At 49.1% G+C, this 21,456-nt stretch overlaps 2 long non-coding RNA genes across 3 annotated transcripts in view; one reads left to right on the top strand and one right to left on the bottom strand.

Moving 5' to 3' along the window:
- The first annotated feature begins 6,526 nt into the window (after positions 1-6,526).
- Positions 6,527-21,456, top strand: part of LOC133065231 (uncharacterized) — a 49,763-nt gene continuing 34,833 nt past the window's right edge. For both annotated transcript variants that reach the window (XR_009694875.1, XR_009694874.1), the window contains exon 1: positions 6,527-6,867. This is a non-coding gene — a long non-coding RNA (uncharacterized LOC133065231). The remainder of the gene's footprint in view (positions 6,868-21,456) is intronic.
- LOC133065229 (uncharacterized) lies at positions 13,928-21,196 on the bottom strand. The gene is made up of 4 exons (XR_009694873.1): positions 21,059-21,196; positions 16,948-17,060; positions 16,634-16,769; positions 13,928-14,135 (listed from the first exon to the last, which is right to left on the bottom strand). It is a non-coding gene; the product is annotated as an uncharacterized LOC133065229 (long non-coding RNA).

Below are 21,456 nucleotides of genomic sequence, written 5' to 3'. Positions count from 1 at the left end.
CGTCGGGCTCTGCTATGGTTGCAGCGTGTGACAGTGCCCTCTTCTGGTCTCCTGTCTCTACTTAACTCAGGTTTCTCGTCTTTTTTTTTTTTTCTTTACAGCTTTAAAAAAAATCAGTTTCACTTCTTATTTTTCTTTTTAATGGATGCTTAGATTTTATTTATCTTAAATGTTTGTTTATTTACTCGGCTGCACTAGGATGTTTAGTGCGAACTCTTAGTTGTGGCATGTGGGATCTAGTTTCTTGACCAGGGATCCAACTTGGGCCCCCTGCATTGGAAGCCCGGGCATCTTTTTTTTTTTATAGTGGGTAATTAACACTTAAATATTGGCTGTTCTCATCCAGGCAGAAAATAGAACTATGTATAGAAATATGAAAACTAAATCATGGAAATACTAGTGTTGTGCTGTACTTAGTATTTTTGAAGTAATTGAGAACCTCAGACCATATAATACATGGCATATTTTAAATTTATACTTAATTAAAAACAAGCTATAAATAGTATATTCCAAATCATTCATTTATAAATTTTTTTTTCTTTTTTAATTTTTTTTTATTAGTTGGAGGCTAATTACTTCACAACATTTCAGTGGGTTTTGTCATACATTGATATGAATCAGCCATAGATTTACACGTATTCCCCATCCCGATTCCCCCTCCCACCTCCCTCTCCACCCGATTCCTCTGGGTCTTCCCAGTGCACCAGGCCCGAGCACTGGTCTCATGCATCCCACCTGGGTTGGTGATCTGTTTCACCATAGATAATATACATGCTGTTCTTTCGAAACATCCTACCCTCACCTTCTCCCACAGAGTCCAAAAGTCTGTTCTGTATTTCTGTGTCTCTTTTTCTGTTTTGCATATAGGGTTATCATTACCATCTTTCTAAATTCCATATATATGTGTTAGTATGCTGTAATGTTCTTTATCTTTCTGGCTTACTTCACTCTGTATAATGAAGCCCGGGCATCTTAGCCACATGGACCACCAGGGAAGTCCTCATTTGTTCACAGTTCTGAGATACACTTGCTGGTGTTTGAGAAGCTCCATTTACTGGAGAGAAGTTCACCTTTGGGGCAGGTGATTTAAAATGCAAACTTGCTGTATCTGTGGGTGTGGAACGCAGGAGAGGTTGACCAATGCTGATCCCCTTTGGCCACTCATGAGCTAATGACCCTGCACACTTCCCCCTGTAGTTTACGTCTTCCTCTTTGTCATGGCTCTTCTTCTAAATTCAGCATGGGCAGGGTCTGCCTGGCCTTTTCTTCTCCTGGAAGGGTTACTGAGTATGGAGAACCCGCCTTCCTCCTAGAGATGAGAAGCACAACCCTTGGGAGGAAGAAGGACAGAAAGTGAGGTCAGCTCGTCTGACCAGGAGCCTGAGAAACTCGAAGGCTGTGGAATCTTTGCTGAGTCGGGGCATTAGCTAGCCTCCTCTATTTGTGCAAATTCCTTGGAGTTTGGTTGCAAATGATCCGGCACCTTCTTGTGGCTTGTGAAATGGGGAATGTGGGCAGCGTTCAGCCAAGACCGAGGGCCACAGCTGGGGGAGCCCTCACGGTCCTTTCATGCCTGGCCACTGCAGCCTTTAATTTGGGGGCAGCTGTGGCACGGTTGGTGTTATTCGGGGTTTTGGCTTCAAGAGAATCTGGGATGATGTCTTTGTTATTTCACAGAAATTGGCAGCCATGCCTGGCATGTCAGGTGGCAGTGTTGATCATCCTGGGTTTGCCCAACACCTTTCCAGGACAGTGGGGGTGGAGAAGGGAGTGTGGTCAGTTTGCTGACCTGCAAACACCGACTGTGGGTGCCTCGCATGCCTGGTCAAGAATTTTCCCAGGCTCAGGGCATGTGTCAATTTGACAGAATAACACAGATGACCTTCACTGCTTGCCCCCTAAAGAAGCAGCTTCCTGGTTTGTTTTCTAGTGAGGAAGAAAGAGAAGTTTGGTCCTCTAGAATCGGGCTAGACCCTGAGGGGTGACACATGTCTGTACGTACATCTGTAGTGTTCCTGTCCCTCTGATTCTCACAGATTCATCCTCCTCCCTTGAACGACAGATGCTCATGGCTTATTAGGGATCCTTTGTCTTATTTCCGGGTAATCTCTAACCATCACACTGGCCTTTCTTGAGCAGTCCGGAAACTCACAGGGTTGATCCTTGGGGCGATGTTTCCCCTGGGGAACCTCTCCTCTGTGGGGGGCCCCCCTCTTCTGTGGGGGGATGGAATGCATCTGTCTGGGGTGGAATGCTTATGTCTGTCTGTTTTTCCAGGGATGTACCAGAGTCCAGGTTATGGGTCCCATTCCGGCTTTCTGATGGTGTGTCCTGATATAGACCCCCTTGTTCTAGAAGTGACAGGATACCAGGGAATCCCTCCTGGCCTCTGATTCCATGTCACCACAGCCTTCTGCTGGAACAGAGATGCAGACAGAAAGTTCGGTAAAGAAGGACAGGGACTGACATGTAGACTGAATTTTTTGTAGAACGGAGGTGAGGAACCTTTAAAGGTATTGAGATAAAATTTGTGTGAAAGAAAAGGCACCCTTAATGAATTTTGGTAATTATGTGTAGTTGTGTGGCTTCCCAGGTGGCCCTAGTAGTAAAGAAACCACCTGCCAATGCAGGAGATGTAAGAGACACAGCTTCGATCTCTGGGTTGGCATGGAGAAGGGCATGGCAATCCACTCCAGTATTCTTGCCTGGAGAATCCCACGGACAGAGGAGCCTGGCGGGCTACAGTCTGTGGGGTCGCAGAGAGTTGCACACGATGGAGTGACTAACAATGATACTGGAGCCCAAGAACCGCAGCAAGAGAAGCCGTCACAGTGGGAGCCCTCGCCGCATCTAGAGAAAGGCCCACACAGCAACGAGGACCCAGCACAGCCAGAAATAAAATAGATACGCAGACCCAAACAGTGCGCAGTCTCTGCATCTGGCTTCTTCCCTTCAGCAGAATCTGTTTGGGGCTTGTCCCTGTCCTTGTGGGCGTCAGCGGTGGTTCCTCGTTATTGCTGGGTGGCTTTGCACCATATGAATGTGCCACCATTCGCCTTTACTCACCAGATAATGGACGTTAAAGGTGTTTCTAGTTTGGGGTGATTGAGAATAAAGCTGTTGAGGGCATTCACGTACAGGTCTTTGTGAGGGCTTCTCTTTTCATTTCTCTTGGGTCTGCCGGATCTCAGGGTAGATGTTATGTTTAACTTTGTAAGTTACTGCCTAACTGTTTTTCAAGGTGACTGGAACAATTTGTTTCCCGAATGGGTACTTACAGTCCAGGACATGTAACTGGTCTTCCTGACATCCACGGATTTCTATCTGTGCAATGATTTTCGAGAAGTTTATCAGATCCCACATGTAATTAAGGTATGTGGCTTTTAGGGGAAAGATGATTACATATCTCTGGACGTCTTGAACTCTGAGTTTTGAACTCTGAGTGCCGTACGAATGTCTGTGATGTCCTCCCAAGGGAACCAGACTCTTCTCGCCACAGTCCGAGTATGAGTCAGGCCTTGTGAGGATCCTTCCAGCCCTCACGTGTCCGCTTTGTGTGTGCGCCTCAAATGAGAGTTTCAAGTTCATCCTTGTTGAGATCACGCCTGCGGGCGAGAGGGGAAAATATCTGAGGCTGTCAAATCAGGGGGGAAGTGATGTCTTGCTGAGCTGTTTTGTTTCCTGACCTTTATCTCATGTGAGGTGGGGGCAGGCTGGGTCATGTTTAAATCCAAGATGACAAGTGTCTGAGGCTAAGCAAGGTTTCTGCTAAGTGCTTGCTTGGGGTCAGTGAGTCTGTGTCTCACACCTGGTGAAAACTGACTCCCAATCAAAAAAAAGGATTATGGGCCCGAAACACTTGACTTGGCTTTGGACTTGAACGTCCTGCATGTTTTAAGAGCCCTTTGGGGGGGGGGGGGTTGGGGGCATCCTGTTTGTGAACAGCACCTGGGTCACCGCTCTATTTTTTGTTTTTTTCCTGGCACTCAGGCTTAGTTGCTCCACGGCATGTGGGATCTTCCTGGATCAGGAATCATATCCAAGTCTCCTGCACGGGCAGGTGGATTCTTCACCACTGAGCCACCAGGGAAGCCCCAAGCACTGTATTTCAGAAGCCCCTTGCTCATCGTGCCTTTCCACCTTCCAAAGTGTGAAATGGTTGCTTCTTTTGAAATCAGTTTTGCCATTTTTTTTTTTTTTTTATTTGACGACTTAAAAAAAATTTACGGGACCTCCCTGGTGGTCCAGTGGTTAAGATGCCCCGCCTCCACTGCAGGGGCGTGGGTTTGTTCTCTGGTCAGGGAACTAAGATCCTGCTGGCAGCATAATGTGGCCAAGAAAAAAAATTTATTGGCTCAAGTAACTGAAAAGTTAAAGGGAGATTTAACCCAAGTTGATCTAGGAGTTTGAGTGGATATTTCCTCCTCTTCATTGCTAACTCTGAGCCAGCTTATTGTTTTTTTTTTTAAGCTTATAAATATTTTATTTTTGTGATAGTGATTAAAATCTACATAACTCAAGTTTGCCATTTTAACCATGCTTAAGTGTACAGTTCAGGGATAGTAAGTACATTCACATTGTTCTGTAGCCACTGTGCATGCATGCTAAGTCACTTCTGCTGTGTCCAACTCTTTGTGACCCCATGGACTGTAGCTGGCCAGGCTCCTCTGTCCATGGGATTCTCCAGGCAAGAATACTGGAGTGGGTTGTCATGACCTCCTCCAGGGGGTCTTCCTGACCCAGGGATTGAACCAGCATCTCTTACGTCTTCTGCATTGGCAGGCGGGTTCTTTACCACTAGGGCCGCCTGGGAAGCCCATCACCACAATGCAACTCCAGTACTTTTTCCTCTTCCTGAACCAAAATCCTACTCACCCAACCATAACTTGCATATTTCACGGCAGGCACGCGCTGTGTCTGCAGTCCTGTTGTGTCTTCATATCATGCGACTTGTGGCCTTTAGACAGCATCACTTTTCATCACTAGGTAAAATTTGGCCTTAGAAAAAAAGGATTTTTCTTATTATCCTAAATTCTCAGGATGCTGCCTCACATTTTCACCGTTTCTGAGCTGTGGTTGCTGTTGAACACCTAGTTTACCTGTGACTGCTCTGGAGTGGGAGTCCAGGCACCTCTAGGGGACACACGTGGAGGTTAAGACCCGGGGTCAAGTTTAGGTGAGGTTCACTCCATCTAAAGCCTTGTTTGGGGTGGGAAGGGAGGAATGTCTCTATCTTCCCACTGAGAACAGTGAGCTGACACCAGCAAGTATCACACCACAAACCTCTGGACTGCAGCTCATTTTTTTCCTTCCTTTCTGAATTTTTTGCCTTTTATTTCTTATTTTTAAGCTTTTTATATTATATTGGGGTATAGCCAATTAACAATGCTGCGACAATTTCAGATGGACAGCAAAGCCACACATACACGAGTATCCATCCTCCCCCTCCCCTCCCATCCAGGCTGCCGCAGCACGCGGGGCAGACTTCCCGGCGCTGCACGGTCGGCCTGCGTTGATTACCTGTTTTACATGCAGCCGTGTGCGCGTGTCCGTCCTGAGCTCCCTGTTCATCCATCCCCCGTCCGTCCCCTGGCAACCGGAAGTTGGTCTCTACGTCTGTGAGTCGCTTCCTGGAATACAGCTCATGGTAGAGAAGGCGTGGGGGTCCTGCCCCAAGGTGGGAAGGTCCCGGGAGGCCCCCGCCTCGGCCCGTGGCTGTGGGAGGCTATCCCTGGCCCACGGCCCGCCAGCCTCCAGGCGCCGGTAGTCACGGGGTCAGCTTTCCCCGTGTCCTTGGCTGGGCTCAGGGGCCCTGCCTGGTACCGTGTACTTTCACGAGAACCTGCCTCGCTGAAAACCTGGCTTTCAAAATCTCTCCGAAAGAGAAAAGCATTCACGATTTCTAATTTGCCTTTGGTCTTCCCAACTGGCTCTAGTGGTAAAGAACCCGCTTGCCAATGCAGGTTAGAGGTAAGAGATATGGGTTCAACCCCTAGGTCAGGAAGACCCCCTGGAGGAGGGCATGGCAACCCACTCCAGTATCCTTGCCTGGAGAATCCCAGGGACAGAGGAGCCTGGCGGGCTGCAGTCCATGGGGTCACAAGGAGCTGGATATGACTGAGTGATTTAGCACACGCGTGTGCGCGCACACACACACACACACACACACACACACACACACACACACAATTTGTCTTTAATCCAATGGTCCTAGGACAATTCTGGAGAGTAAAGCGGTCGCCTCTATGCACCCTGGTTTACTCCATAAAGACCATGTTGGGAAACAGCAGTGTTTTTCTGTTTTAAAATAAGTAGGTTTGGAAGGAGCTGGGAAACTGTGGGGTTTAGTTACAAAATGACTGTAATTGTGGGGGAAGTATTTTCTTTCAATTTTGAAATGCATTAAACAAGATATACAGTTTAGAAATAATTTGCTGTTGGAGGAAGACTCTTTCATCCTCCAGGGAGGGTAGACACTTCTCCCTGTGGGAAGGGTGGTCGTGGGCACGGGGGGAGGGGACCCCAGGAGAACCTGATCTTGTTCTTGCCCAAATTCAAAGCCACCAAGAGGGGTGAAGTCATGGGGTGGGAGGAAGAAAGCCCCCACTTCTTCTCTCGTGAGGAGCAGGAGGGTGCTGGGCTGAGCACAGATTATCAGGAAGAGAAAAATAACCCTGTGGTCAGACTCCCTTGCTGCTGGCTGCCCACGGATGCTGGGGGCAGCCACCCCGGGGCAGGGGTCGCTGAGGACGCCGTGATGGATGGCCCTTCTCTTTGTCTACACAGCGCTCATCAGCGTCATGAGTGCCAGGCAGTGCCGAGCACCAGGGAAGCCAGGAAACAGAGATCCATCCTCGCCCTCGCAAGGTCAGAGACCGCGTTCCCGTGTGGGCTGATGCGTGAGTGGAGCCTGGGCAGTGGTCAAGGCCAGAGGCCCTGGCCTGCCCTTGGGAGGGGGCCCCACGGGGGACCCCACAGGCCAGGAGTTGCCATTTAGTTGCTGAGTTGTGTCCGACTCTTTGTGAGCCCATGGGCTGTAGCCCTCCAGGTTCCCGTGTCCATGGGATTTCTCAGGCAAGAACACTGGAGTGGGTTGCCGTTTCCTTCTCCAGGGGACCTTCCCAAGCCAGGGATTGGACCCAGGCTCCTGCATTGTCAGGCAGATTCTTTACTGCTGAGCCACCAGGGAAGCCTGGGACAGGGGTTATAGCGGTGCTTATGGGAAGCCCGGGGCTTAGACAGTCTTGGGTGGCTTAGTTGGAATGAGTCAAGCAGAAAGAACACCCCAGCATAGACCCTCCTACAGAGGACAGTAGAGTGAACCAGGCTCTGGGGGTGGGGTGGGCGTGGTGTGAGGGGGCAGTTGCACTGGGACCGGCCTGATGGAAGCTCCATGAAGAAGGGAAGAGGGCCTGTAAGGCTGCAGGATGAGCAGACTCTGTACTCCAAGCCTTTGGACAACGGACGTCTTGGATGATTCTGGGGGGTGAATAGCTGAAGCTTTGTTTTAGACAAACATGCTAGAGGTCCCCAGGCTCATTCACAGAGCCTGCTCCTCTTTCTCTGCTCACCCTCTAAGTGAACAGCTGAGTCTGGTTTTAGATTCCTTCTCAGGGCTGTCGGTTTGCATCTGTCCACCAGCAAACATCTCTGCTCTGTCGATGGTCTGAATGTCAGACATATATTTGGTTGCTTCTAGAATGACAAGGAGATTGGCAGGCAGTGTATAACTTTTCAGCTTGGTCCTCAGTATCCTTGGATTTGGGCTTCCCAGGTAAAGAGCCCGCCTGCCAGTGCAGGAGATGCGGGAGACCTGGGTTCGATCCCTGGGTGGGGAAGATCCCCTGGGGGAGGAAATGGCAACCCACTCCAGTGTTCTTGCTTGGAAAAATCTCATGGACAGAGGAGACTGCTGGGCTATAGTCCATGGGGTTGCAAAGAGTCAGGCATAACTTAGTGACTTGGATTCAGCTAACCTCAGGTTATGTAGTACTGTAGCGTGTATTTATTGAAAAAAATAATCTGTGTACACATGGACTTGTGCAGTTCAAATCCATGTTGTTCAAGTGTCAACTGTGTTACTGCATGCAGTGTGTGTGTGCGCGTGCACCCACATGCAATACATCAAACACCAACTGCACCTGGAGTGGGAAATGGCAGCTCACTCCAGTATTCTTGCTGGATAATCCCATGGACAGAGGAGCCTGGCAGCCTACAGTCCACAGTCACAAAGAGTGGGATAGGGTTTACCACCTAACACTAACACTTTCACACCCAGGATGGATTTTCTAGCTCCGAGTCACCCTTTGAGGAACTGCCTCATTTTGCACTGCTTTGTATAAATAAAGACTACTGTTTAAGACCAAAAAAAAGAAAAAAGAAAAAATAGCAACTACACACTCTCTTCTATCCTGTATAAGCCTTCAGTCTGGAGTCTCTCTTGAATTCCAGACACAGAGCCAGCTGCCAGCTTCACATCTCCACCTGGACCTCAGTCATCGTGAACTTGACACACCCCAGAGACTGAGCACTCTCCCTGCTCTCTCCCCAGCCGGTTCTTCCTGCAGCCGACCTCCTACCCCTGCATCCTCCCAACTACTCAAGGTGAAAACTCTGAGTCATCTCTGATACTTTTTTTTCTTTCACGACTGACACCTGGCCCATCAGTGATTCTGTTGGCTTCACCTTTGCGGTATGTCCAGAATCCATCCACTTCTCCCCACCTGGCACTCAAAGCCATCCTTACACGGTGTCTGGACCACCGCAAGTGATGCCCAGCTGGATTCCCTGTGTCTCTCCTCCCTCCACTGCAGGCTGTCCTCAGCATCCTCTGCAACCAAGTCAGGTCATTCCACTTCTCTGCTCAAAACTATCAAATAGTTCCCCATTCTTCTCAGTCTGATATTCCTAGTGTTTTCCATGGCTTACAAAGCTCTCCATGGTCTGGTCTGTGATACCTCTGTAACTTCACTTCTAACCCAGATCACTCTGCTTACTTTCTCTTTCTTTATCAGACTACTTGACTGCCCTTAGTCAAAGAGCATGCGCCTGCCCCAGGGCCTTTGCACTCACTGTTTTCTCTGCCTGGAACACTTGTCTTCTGATATCTGCATGGCTAGCTTCTTCATCCCCTGCAGGCCCCTCCTTACAGAGGCTCCCAGGGCCTTTCTGTGTGAAATAGCAGCTTTGTCTCCATCAGCCATTTTCTTTCTTTTTTTTTTTGCCAAACGGCATGAGGGATCTAATTCCCTGACCAGGGATTGAATCTGCAACCCCTGCATTGGAAGCATGGAGTCTTAACTATAGATTGCCAGGGAAGTTCGCCTTTTTTGAAAAACACACTTTTATTACTTTTTACTGTGCTAGGTGGGTCTCTGCTGCTGTGCGGGCTTTTCTCTAGCTGTGGGGAGTGGGGGCTGCTTGCTAGCGGCAGTTGTGTGCAGGCTCCTCGTAGTGGTGGCTGCTCTTGTTGCAGAGCGCAGGGTCTGTGGATTGAGGGCGTCAACAGCTGCGGCTACTGGGCACGAGAGCACAGGCTCAGTAGCTGTGGCGTGTGGGCTTAGTTGCTTTGCAATATGTAGGATTTTCCAGATCAGGGATTGAACCCATGTCTCCTGCATTGGCAGGTGGATTCTTTACCACTGAGCCACCAGGGAAGCCCCTCATTTTTTTTTTTTTTTTTTTGATAACCAAGAAATAAGCTTCATATCATGGGGTCTTTATTAAAATATCAAAGTTCAGGAAAGCTTTTAAACAAAATATTTCTATTCCAGGGACTTGCCCGAGCTTTTAAAATAAATTTCTATCTCACTGGAGTTTACAGAAGAATTTCATCTGCCTTTGCAGTGATGAGGATTAGAAGCCTGCTGTTATCTAAGACATTTTGTGAGCAATTGCCATAACATAGCCCTCTATCATTCTTTATTCCTTAACTAACCCTGCTTATTTCTGTTTTACTTATCACCACTTGACGTTACTCTTGTGAATTGTTTCCTGGCTTTTAAGGAGATATGTGAGAGCAAAGAACTTTGCTTGTCTTATTTTTCTGATTAGCACCAGGACTTTGAACAGTTCTGGCATTTGGAAGCTTCTCAGTAAGCGTTTGCTGAATGCATTGATTTCTTAGAGACACTGGGGCAGGGGGACTGGCCTGGGAAGACGTTGTGTACCACTGTGGTGGTCTTCATGTGGCACGGGGAAGGCCTAGACTGGGGGTGACCTCAGGGGCGTGCAGGGAGGAGTGGACAGAGAAAGGGCATTTGTGCATTTATGCTTCTCCGTTGTGGTTTATCACAGGGTGTCAAGTACAGTTCCCTGGGCTCTGCAGCAGGACCTTGTCATCCACTCTGTAGATAACGGTTTGCATCTGCGAGTCCCAAGTCCCCAGTCTCTCCCTGCCCTGCCTCTTCACCCCCGTGGCAACCACAAGCGTGCTCTCTCTCTCTGTGAGTCTGTTTCTGCTTCACTGAGAAGCTCATTTGTGTCATATTTTAGATTCCACACACAAATGATATCATATGGTATTTGTCTCTCTTTCTGACTGACTTCACTTAGTATGATTATTTTTGGGTCCATCTATACTGTTGCACATGGCATTATTTCATTCTTTTTTATGGCTGAGTAATATTCCATTGTATATATGTACCATATCTTTATCTGTTAATCAGCTTGGTGGAAAACATTACCCTGGTGGCGGGGGGATGGATAAGGAACTACCATTTTTGAAATAACCACCTAGACTCACCTGTGCAGGTAGAATGCAGCTTTTCATATTAAGCACAGATGGATTGAGACAATTTACACATAATGTGATAAATGCAGTGGGAATGATTTCTATCCCCTTCCCCACTCCTTCCTGGGACCTACATGTGTGTATCTACAACACATGCTCACAGAGGACTTTTTTTTAAAACCTTTTATTTTATATTGGAGCATAGCTGATGAACAAAGTTGTGACGGTTTCAGGTGAGCAGCAAAGGGACTCAGCTATACAAACACATGCATCCATTCTCCCCCAGACTCCCCTCCTATGGAGGCTGACATATAATATTGAGCAGAGTTCCCTGTACTATACTCTACAGCAGGTCCTTGTTGGTTATCCATCCTAAATACAGCAGTGTGTAGATGTCCATTCCAAGCTCCCTAACAGCCTGCTCCCCCCATCCTTCCCCCATAACCATAAGTTCTTTTCACAAGGGGCCATTTTTGACATAGGACTCAAGACCACGAGGAAGCCTTTCTAGCAGGAGAACACACAGGAACTCTGCCCCCCTGAGTTTAATTTTGCAGACTGATCGTCTTGTGGTTACTCTACCCTGAAGCCAGACCACAGTGAGCGCCTCCCCCGCCCCCACCGACCACACCAAAGTGGGGGAAGGGGCCACGGAGAACAAAGGAGCTTCCCCCAGCACCCATGAGAGGGTGACCACAGGAGCCCGGCTCGGGATGGGTGACTTCCAGCTCCTACCCCGGCCGTACCTGTGAATTCTGTCAGGGCTGGAACATCTGGCCTGACATGAAGCAAGGGATGACTCTGCATACCTTTGGACGCTGAGAGTACTTGAGTGACCACCAGTGCCCACGGGAGAGGGTTACTGCCCCTCCCCACCACGGGAGGCAGCATGCTTGGTGACATGGCCGGCCATCCAGACACACTTCCAACAAGCAGCCCTGCGAGTGGGGAACATTGGTTTGGCTCTTGCCCACTTCTCCCCACTTCCTGGCTGTCACCACTTATCCATCTCTCTAGTAATGAGTCCTGTGAGCCCGTGATTTGGAAACTCCCTGGGGAGGGAGTTCTAGTCCCTGGAGGTCATCACTATCATGTTGCCGGGGGATGTGATACAGGAGTCTGGCTGAAATGGTATGGCATGCATTGGAGGGAGACCTGGACTGAGCCTTGATGGAGAGCAGAGAGGAGCAGAGAGCTCCGGGCACCAGCTCAACCAGGAAGACGGGGGCGGGACACTCGGGGGGCGGGGCTCTCTGGGGGCTCCTCCTCCTCCTCGGTCCAGATCAGTTCTCAACACGCTTCTGGGGCAGAGGACGACTCGGGGGACTGGCGTGGGGTAGGCGTGCAGGACTACAGCCAAGAATAAAAGAGGGCAAGGGAGTAGGGAATACAGGTCCTGATGCCTCTCCATGGGTTTTGAAATCGGTGGGTAAACTATTTGGGTTTTTGGGATTTGTCATCTGACTCTGGTGGCCTTAGAGAGTCAGCCCTGCCTCTCTGGCCTCAGTGGGCTCTTGGATTTCGTGAGTGACTAGATCACAGTCTTCTAATAGAACACTTGTAAAGTAGACTTAGTAAACGCTGCATGCATTGTTCAGGGCGGGTGAGATGCAAGCGGTGTGGCCGCGCCCTCGGGAAGCGCGGCTCTGTCCATCCTGGACTCTCCCTGACATCTTCAAAGCTGAGGCCCCCGGAGGAGTGTTTGGGCTTCAGTTGGAAGCATCTGCCTTTAACTTAGGCCTGTAGGGACTTAGAATCTAATTCTTCACAGAATTTCCCCAGAAATTTCGAATATTCTTGAAAACATGACAAACACTAGGAGGTACTTTCCTTGCCAAATGAGATACCCCCAAAACACAAAACCAATCCTACACTAAAAGCGTCTATGAGTCTGACATGAACAAAGCACATGTTCTGAAAACCTCAAGTTTTCTTTATAACCTTCCAGTCCTGAGAACTATGGTTCCTTATTCTTGTCAGCACTGTTTTCTAATTTCCTTCATCATCGTGGGTTTTATCACTGGCAATTTTCCTTTTTTTTAAAAAAAAAAAAAAAAAAAAAAAAAACCCAAAAACTTTTCATCTTGTATTGGGGCACAGCCGATTAACCATGTTGTGATAGTTTCAGGTCAACAGCAAAGGGGCTCAGCCATACACGTATGTGTATCCATTCTCCCCTAAACTTTCCTCTACTCCAGGCTCACTGGCAATTTTTCTTAATCAGGCTTCAGGTTTACAAAACTCTCCTTTACAATCTGGAAGTGGAGCAATCTGGAAGACATGTCCACAATGCAAGGAAAAGAACCCAGATCAATACAAATTCAAAAGAATGTTAGAGGAGTCTCTAAAGAAGAAAAAAAAGAAAAAAAGAAAAGAAAAAAAAAAGAATGTTAGATGAGTCTCATGATGCTTTTGATTTTTTGTCTTGATTTTTTCCAGTGCTTTTTCATGATAAGCTTCCTTTGTTTTCATCAGTGCATTGCCTTATTCTCATATACTTTTTTTTTTTTTTTAAATCAAGCTACTAGACTGATAGAAGACTGTCCTGAACACAGAGGTTCTCTTGGAGTAGTTTCGTCCCTTTGCTATTTGCTGTTGATAAACTTATCACAACCAAGTTCTTCTATCAGAGAACTAGTAACTTTGAGACACAATCAGAGCTATAGTAAATGTGAAAATATAAAAATCCATCCTCGGAGGGTTCTTCTGATATGTGGCATCAAACACTACTCTACAGGCCTCTGCAGATTGCCTGCAGCTTCCTCCAAGCTCCCAGATTCTGCCTGGAGCCATCAGGTAATTAATTCCTAAGACGCTAAGTGGGTGATGGAGGCTGTGATTCTGCCAAGTGGCCAGGCCTGGGTGCTTCAGGGACCTGGGCCGGGGTGTGTCCTCTGACCCCTCTGCCTCTGCCATCAGGCCTTCCCTGACATCCCTCAGGCTGCCCTGTGCAGGCTGTCACCTCCCTCTGCCTCCTTCTGCTTGTTGGATGTTGCTCTCTACAGGCAGCTTAGACCTTGGGTTCAGCTTGGCCCCTCCCAGAATAATTAGTATAAAATGATAGCGGGAGTGTGGGCGTGCTCTGGTACATCTTTGTACACTTCTGTAATGTCTGCATGAATGAGGACTTATCTATTACTTGAGTATTTAATTAATACATGATAAGAAAACAATAGTACAAGAATAAAGGGAGAGAGTATTGTAGCAGGCCCAGCAGTGAGTTGAATTCCTGGGTGAGTTCCCTGCCGGAGTTGGTCTTGCGTTTCTGGGAAGCCTGTGATCAGGGATCAAACCCGTGTCCCCTGCATTGGAAGGTCGGTTCTTAGCCACTGGACCATCAGGGAAGCCCCTGATGCTCATTTTTTGCTGCAGCTGGTGCTGTTCTGGATCACAGGGAGCCTGACTGTGGAGTGAAAGTGAAATTGTTAGTCACTCAGTCTTGTCTGACTCTTTGTGACCCCATGGACAGTAGCCCACCAGACTCCTCTGTCCATGAGATTTTCCAGGCAAGAATGCTGGAGTGGGTTGCCATTCCCTATTCTAGGGAATCTTCCCGACTCAGGTATCGAACCTGGGTCTCCTGCGTTGCAGGCAGATTTTTTACTGTCTGAGCCACCAGGGAAGATAGTAGAGTGGAGGAGGCTTATTCCTTAAGGCATTTCTGCCTCTCCTCCTGCACTCACCCACCTAACCAGGGTGGTTTCTCTGAGAACCCAAGGAAAGTGCTGGCCCAGCTCCCACTGGAGAGGCAGAGGGTCTGCACAGCCCGCCTGACAACCCGTGGGCCTGGGTTAAGAGCTTGTGTCTCAGGGAAGTACCTGCTCCCTGAGCAATGAGGTCTGTTCTCTGCCCTCCTTCACCCAAGCACGAGGAGCCGGGAACCCCCAGAAGGAGAAAGTGGGGCTGGTGATGCTCAAGGTGAAGCAGGGATGGTCCTGGGCCCCGAGGTGGCTGGGACTGAAGGGTGGCAGGGTTCCAGGCGACTGCAGAGTCATGGGGAGACAGGAGCACAGAGCTGGGGGACCCTGAATGCCCAGCTGAGGTGACTGAGGGGCACTAGGCATTTCCTACACACACTCGGCACTTCTGCTAAACCTTCCAACCTGCTGACAGCAACTCATCAGCTGGCAGAGGGCACATTATGGTTGGGTCCAGGGATTGGGACTTCCCTGGTGGTTCAGATGGTAAAGTGTCTGCCTATGATGTGGGAGACCCAGGTTCAATCCCTGGGTCGGGAAGATCTCCTGGAGAAGGAAATGGCAACCCACTCCAGTATTCTTACCTGGAAAATCCCATGGACGGAGAAGCCTGGTAGGCTATAGTCAGTCCGTGGGGGCGCAAAGAGTCGGACACGACTGAGCAACTTCACTTCAGGGATTGGAGAGGCTTCCTTGGTGTCTCAGTGGTAAAGAATCTGCCTGCCAATGCAGGAGACATTGGTTCAATCCCTGGGTCAGGAAGATCACCTGGAGGAGGAAATGGCAACCCACTCCAGTATTCTTGCCTGGAGAATCCCAGGGACAGAGGAGCCTGTCCATGGGGTTGCAAAAGAGTTGGACACAACTGAGCGACTAAACAACAACCACCACCAGGGTCTGGGAGACAGTGTCTGCCCCTCGTCGTGGATCTTTTTCCTTCTGCTCCTGTCTCTCTCTCCAGCCTGAGTTGCTGTTGCATCACAGGAGTTGTAGACACCCTTGGTTTTGTCCTGAACAAAGTCTGGAGCGGCTTGGTGATGTTTTGCCATGCTGCTGGCATTTGGAGTGACAGGACTCTGCCCCTCCAGCATGAACATGGCCCTGTGTTAGGTGTGGGTATCTGGCCTGTTCCTGTGTCTACTTGACTTTAGAAGGAGGCCCTCTGCTGCCACATTTCCGGGCAGCAGGGAGGCCAAGAGCCAGGGATTTGGAGACAGCCTGACCTATCCTGAGATTTGAGCTTTGCCAGTTACCTGCTGGCTGACCCTCCGGCTCTTGTCAGTAAGAGGGGGCAATAGTAGAAGCCACGGTACGAGGTTACTGAGCATGAAAGGAGCTCACTGTTTCAGGGTTTCGTTTAGTCAGAAATACACTGAGCCTAAATGCCTAACCGCTCATCACAGCTGGTGAGTGCTGGGCGCACAGCGCTGGAGTCGTCAGCTGTGATGAGGGTTTAGCGAGACTAGGGTTGGTGTATTTCTGACTCATTCCTCTGGGCAAAATTGCCTCTCCGTTTGCTCCCTTCCTTCTCGTCTCTAGACACAGACTCTTCTTTGAAAACTTGGAATGGGGTTATTTACTAATAGGGAGCTGAGTCTGATGCATCAATAAACTTCTTTTTTTTAAAAATTGTTTATTGTTTTTGGCTGTGTAGGGTCTTCACTGCTGCTTCAGCTTTGCCCTAGCTGCAGCGAGTGGGCCTCTCACGGTGGCGGCCTCTCTGGTTGCGACTCCTGGGCTCTAGGCAGGCCGGCTCCGTGGTCGTGGACCGCGGGGGTCAGCTGCCCTGTGGTGTGTGGGATCTTCCTGGACCCAGGATGGAATCTGTGTGTGCTGCATTGGCAGGTGGATTCTTGACCACTGGACCACCAGGGAAGTCCCCAGACTTCTTCACTAAACCCAGTGCTGGCTGACAGACACCATGGTGACCGCTCAGTCATCCCGGAGCCCATCTCCACGGAGGCCCCGGGGGGTGGGTGTGCACAGCCGTTAGCAGAGTCCTCAGGCTGGGAGGAGAGGCTCCTCTGACCTTGTCAGCCCGGCAGGGCAGGACAGGAGGACTGTGTTAGGACCCGTGTGACCTGAGTCTGTTGCCACTTGACTTGGTGGGGGTGGGGGCAGCTGTCTCTTTCCCTGGAAAGCTCTTTGCAACCTGAGGACTGGATTAAAGACTCTCCACATAGTTCTCCCCACACTGACTCACCTGTGGTTTCTGTTCCCAGAACCTCCTCTGTGGTGTGAGCCGCGTGGGCCCTTCTTCTCCCACGGCTGAGCTGGGCCCTGCCCACCCGTCACCTGTCCTTCCAGGGAACCCTTCTGGGTGTATGGTGTGCCCCTTCCTGGTGGTTGAGAAGAGAAATGGAGAGAGATTGTGCTCTTTTGCATCATTTCAAACATTTTTAGTTCAAGAAGAAAAACCACAGCAGAACCAGCCTTCTTGAAACTCCTTGTGCCCTGCCGAGTCCGCCACACCCAGACCCTGACTCCAGGCACTCCGCACACACCCTCTGCGCTCACCTGGCTCTCAGCCGGGCGGATCCTCCCACCCCCGGCCAGGACAGCGGTTTGCATCTTCCTTTTTTAAACTTGAAGTATAGTTGATTGACCATGTTGTGTCAGCCTCAGGTGTACTGCAAAGTGATTGGTTAAACACAGACATGCATATTCTTTTCCAGAGTTTTTCCCATTATGGCTTACTCCAGGATATTTGATCTTGTTGTTTAACTAGTTCTTATACAGTAGTTTGTGTTTGTTAATCCTAAACCCCTCATTTATCCTTTTCTCCCACTTTCCCATTTAGGATCTGTAAGTTTGTTTTCTATGTCTGAATCTGTATGTGTTTTGTAAGTAAGTTCATTTGTATCATATGTTAGATTGCACAAATAAGTGATATCATATGGTGTTTGTTTTTCTCTGACTGATGCCATTTAGTATGATACTCTCTAGGTCCATTTGTGTTGCTGCAAATGGCATTATTTCATCCTTTTTTATGGCTGAGTAAGAGTCCATTACAATACACCGCATCTCTACCCATCCTCTTGCTGATGGACATTTAGGGTGCCTCCATGTCTTGGCTATTGTAAACAGTGCTGCTCTGAGCATTGTGGGGGTTTTACATCTCCCTTTTTATTAGTTTATGGCATATTGCCCCAACTGGACTATGATTAAACTCTGACCTTTTCAAAAGGTCTCTGTAAAAGCAAATCATACTCACCATAAAGGAAAATAATTCCAACAGGAAAATGCAAGGAAGAATATCCATTTGGGTTGAAATCCAGCCCCAGAGACAAGCACTGCCCATGTTCATCGCCCAACCGTTGCACAGATGGGACCATACCAGCTGTTGCTTGGTGGGAACTCACCAGCACCATGCTTCTGTATTTCTTCCCTACTTCCCCATCTTGACTCTGGGGTCAAACATTCAGTATAATATTTTTCAAGAAGTAGGTTTCTAGCAAACCCTGATTAACGGCCTCAATGGATGATTTGACACATATTCCTTGAGAGGCAGAATGATGAGTGTGGTTATAAACACCAGTTCAGTAGCCAAACTTCCAGGGTTTGGATCCTGACTATACCTGTCTGAGCTGGGCAAGAAACATAAACTCCCTGTGCCTCGATTTCCTCATCTCTAAAGTGGGGATTAATCATAGTGCCCACACCCTACAGTTAGGATGGGGCCCAGCTGTGTTTTACACAGTGCCTGGCATGTGGCGAAGGTCTGGTGAGGCTGGTACCACTTCACATTACAGCGTGCTTACATAACCATGTTTCCACGTCGTTAAACAGCCTTGAAAAACATCATCTCGGACTTGCTGTTTCTTCCATCTTATGGATGTAAGCATAATTTATGTAACCATTCCCAACTCATGGGACAAATATACAGGGCCAACTTTTTTACAACTATGTATAAAGCTGCAGTGAATGTCTTTGCAGATCAATCCAAGTTTGTGAAGAGAGGTCAAGATATGACTGGTTACTTAAAGAGCTCTAGGCCAAAAAGCAGAAAGAAAATGCATGAATATTAAGAATTTTCCTGGTGTCCCACCCTGTGGAAACAACAATGAGTATGATGCCCAAATATCGCAGATTAACGCATATATGTGGAGTCCAGAAAAATGGTGCTGATAAATATTTCTAGGAACAGAAATGAAGACATAGAGAATGAACATGTGGATGCAGATGCAGGGTGGAGGGACGGTGAGGCTGGAATGAGTCGGCAGAGCAGAACTGACATAAATACACTCCCATGTGTAAAACAGACGGTTAGTGGGAAGCCGCTGCACTGCCCAGAGAGCTCAGCCTGGTGCTCTGTGACGACCTTGGGGGCGGGGTGGCTGCCAGGTGGGGAGGAGACCCAGGAGGGAGGGGGTAACCGTATGCTTACACCTGAGCCACTTCACTGTACAGCAGAATCTAACACAACGCTGTGCAGTAATTATGTACCAATTAACAAACATGCTCATTCAATGTGAAAAAATAAAAAGCCAGTGAACAGCAGAGTTAAGGAGCTCTTTTCTGGAATGTTCCACAAACTGTCTTGGCTTCATTAAGTCTTCACTAAAATCTTTATTATTTTCACCTGTAGGGCCACCAGGTTTTAAAGACTCTATCCAGGTAAAAGTCACGCGCATCGCCTAAGCTGCGATCAGCAGTCGCGGCCAGTGGGTCTGCAGGCCTTCGGACAACAGTCTTGTGACTCCTGGCTTTTCTCTGTTTCTGGTCACCAGCCAGCAGGCCCTGTGCTTCGTGGGGCCTGGCTGGACGCTCCCCTCCAAGGAGTGTCAAAGTTCTCACTTTACACATCATTCTAAGTCTGTAGACGCCGAAGGTAAGGTGTCCAGAGAGGGGGTCTTGGCTTTTTGGAGTGATTGTTTTCTTTTTTCTTGAGATTCAGAGGATTTTTTTTCCTGCTGATGGCTGGGTTTGGAGCCTCAGGGGTGAGATAGACTCTGAGTGCTGCAGAAGTGGAACATTACAACTCTCAAATTCAAGGTTATTTCTTTTCAATACCCATAAAAAAGATTTGTAGAAATGTCTTGGCTAAAGACATGGCTGCATGCGTGCAGCAGGCCGAACAGCGGCCAACACCTGTGACGCTGACGAGAGGTGCCAGAGGGCCCTGGGGAGGCTGCTCAAAGATGCCCTCTGGGGAGAAGACCCTCTGGACTGCCCCACCCCCACCTTTTCCCGGAGATGCCCAGAGCCAAGGGCCACCCTGTGGCAGAGGCTCAAGTATTCGACCCTGCAGATCCTTTTTCTTCAGGGCACTGGCCTCTGCCAGGTGCGGCTGGAAAGTGAGAAGCTGTGTGTTCCCCCCCGCTGCCTGCGTGTGTGATTGCAGACCAGCGACGGACAGTTCTCTGATGCCGATGGATGGGACTGGTGGCCCGACAGCTGCCCACAAGGCCCTGCACACATTACATCATCTCCTTCAGCTTCAGCTTCTTCATCCATTCTTGTTGTTCGGTCACTCAATGGTGTCCAACTCTTTGTGAGCCTGTGGACTGTAGCACGCCGGGGTTCCCTGTCCTTCACCATCTCCCAGAGTTTGCTCAAACTCATGTCCATTGAGTCGATGATGTCATCCAACCATCTCATCCACTGTTGGCCCTTCTCCTCCTGCCCTCAATCTTTCCCAGCATCAGGGTCTTTCCCAGTGAGTTGGCTCTTTGCATCAGGTGGCCAAACTACTGGAGCTTCAGCTTCAGCATCAGTCCTTCCAATGAATATTCAGGGTTGTTTTCCTTTAGGATTGACTGGTTTGGTCTCCTTGTTGTCCAAGGGACTCTCAAGAGTCTTCTCCAACACCACAGTTCGAAAGCATCAGTTCTTAGGCTCTCAACCTACTTTATGGTCTCATTCTCACATCCATCCATGAATACTGGAAAAACCATAGCTTTGACTATACAGACCTTTGTCAGCAAAGTGTTATCTCTGCTTTTTAATGTGCTGTCCAGGTTTGTCATAGCTTTTCTCCCAAGAAGCAAGTGTCTTTTAATTAAAATGGGCAAAACTGCCCACCTTTTAAGTTGACTGTGATCCTATTGAAACAAGTGGGGACCTGGGACCCTTTGCTGCAGTGATGCAGTGCTTGCACCTAGATACACCTCTCCTGGAGCAACAAAATACAAAGGAACTCTATGTGTTTAAAAATAACCACCTGCATGCGCAGTTGGGCAAATTGTGGACACTGAGGTACAAAGATACCAAAAAGCCCAACTTGGGGTGAAAGTGAAAGTCGCTCAGCTGACTCTTTGCGACCCCATGAACTATACAGTCTGTGGAATTCTCCGGGCCAGAATTCTGGAGTGGGTAGCCTTTCACTTCTCCAGGAGATCTTCCCAACCCAGGGATCGAACCCAGGTCTTCCCCATTGCAGGCATATTCTTTACCAGCTGAGCCACAAGGGAAGCCCAACGTGGAGAGCTGGGAGCAAGAGCAGGGTACTGCGCATGCCCCCTGCACACAACAAGCCACCCCTCTAGACCGACCCCGGGACACACCCCTAGCCTCACCCCAAATAAGGAAGCAGCTCAATGCCGCGCCTTGGGGAGGGAGCAGAGAAGGAAACCTGTTGCTGGTTCTCAGCCCTTCTGCTGCAGCAGGGGCCCCAGTAAAGCCTTACCTGAGTTTCTTCCTGGCCTCTGATCAGTTTCTATTGATTAAAGAGGCCAAGAACTCTGGTCCGTAACCCTGTATTGAAACCTAGTGAGAACGCTCAGCAGGCCCTCGGTGAATGTTAGTTTCTTGTGCCTCATCCCAGGAAACAAGCAACAGAGAGGCCGAGGTAACGAGCTCCGCCCACCTGGGAGGCGGGGTTTGAATGGCGGTGCTTCCCAGCACCTGGAGAGACCTCTGGAGGAGCTGTTTTTCTTTGAGCGGAGGCAGATTTCCTTGTGCCCTAGGCTGACGCTCACATGACAAGTGTGTAGGGGGGTAGCTCTTGCAGGTGGGGTTTTGACCCCCGGCCCCTGCTCACCCAGGGCCCCAAACAGCTCCATACGCCTACGCTTTGTTTCTTCT

The sequence above is a fragment of the Dama dama genome, chromosome 11 (genome assembly GCF_033118175.1).
Source record: "Dama dama isolate Ldn47 chromosome 11, ASM3311817v1, whole genome shotgun sequence".
Taxonomy (NCBI): Eukaryota; Metazoa; Chordata; class Mammalia; order Artiodactyla; family Cervidae; genus Dama; species Dama dama.
The sequence above is the reverse complement of the archived record's forward strand: the minus strand, read 5'-3'. Positions and strand labels throughout refer to the sequence as shown.